Source organism: Heterodontus francisci, chromosome 1, assembly GCF_036365525.1.
Source record: "Heterodontus francisci isolate sHetFra1 chromosome 1, sHetFra1.hap1, whole genome shotgun sequence".
NCBI classification, from domain to species: Eukaryota; Metazoa; Chordata; class Chondrichthyes; order Heterodontiformes; family Heterodontidae; genus Heterodontus; species Heterodontus francisci.
This window is the reverse complement of record NC_090371.1, coordinates 88,487,401-88,488,498: the sequence shown is the minus strand read 5'-3', so window position 1 is coordinate 88,488,498 and position 1,098 is coordinate 88,487,401.

Here is a 1,098-nt window from a genome sequence, read left to right as displayed (position 1 = left end):
ATCTCTGAAACCCTCCCTTCTACACCAGCTGCTCAGCCACGTGTTTAGCTGCACTATCTTCCTATTTCTAGCCTCACTGGCATGTGGCACAGGGCGTAATCCAGAGATTACAACCCTAGAGGTCCTGTTTTTTTAACTTACTACCTAAACTCCCCCTGCAGGACCTCATCACTCTTCCTGCCTATGTCATTGGTACTAATGTGTACCACAACCTCTGGCTGTTCACCCTCCCCCTTCAGAATGCCCCCTGTCCGTTCAGTGACATCCTTGACCCTGGCACCAGGGAGGCAACATACCATCCTGGAGTCTCTTTCACGTCCACAGAAGCGCCTATCTATGCCCCTGACTATAGAGTCCCCTATAACTGTTGCTTTTCTGCGCTTTGTCCCTCCCTGCTGAACAACAGTGCCAGCCGTGATGCCACTGCTCTGGCTGCTGCTGTTTTCCCCTGATAGGCCATCCCCCCCAACAGTATCCAAAACGGTATACTTGTTAGAGAGGGGGATAGCCACAGGGGATTCCTGCACTGACTGCCTGCCCCTTCTCGCGGTCACCCATCTATCTGCCTGCACCTTGGGTGTAACCACTTCTCTAAAGCTCCTGTCTATGACGCTTTCTGCCACCTGCATGCTCCTAGGTGCATCAAGTTGCCGCTCCAACTGATCCATGCGGTCTGTGAGGAGCCGCAACTGCGTACACTTCCTGCAGATGTAGTCGCCTGGAACGCTGGAAGCGTCACGGACCTCCTACATCTCACAGGTGAAGCACTTCACCCCTCTAACTGACATTTCTAGCACTAATTAATAAATTAATTTAAATAAATAAATGCTTATTAAATCCTTACTAAATTATGATACACTTAACTATGTGGTCCCTAGTGCTAGATTTCTACAATAAATACTAAATGCTATCTAAATACAGTAATCTCCTCCCTCTGGTTTAGTTACTCTACTTATTAATTAGTTAGAGTTTTAATCAATTTTTATCAGTTTTATTTTCAAATTCGGTACAGATTCCCTACCAGCCAATCAGGTCACAGCTTTCCTGTGACGTCACTTTTTCAGTTTTTTTTTCTCCCCCCTGAGGGAACTTACCGGT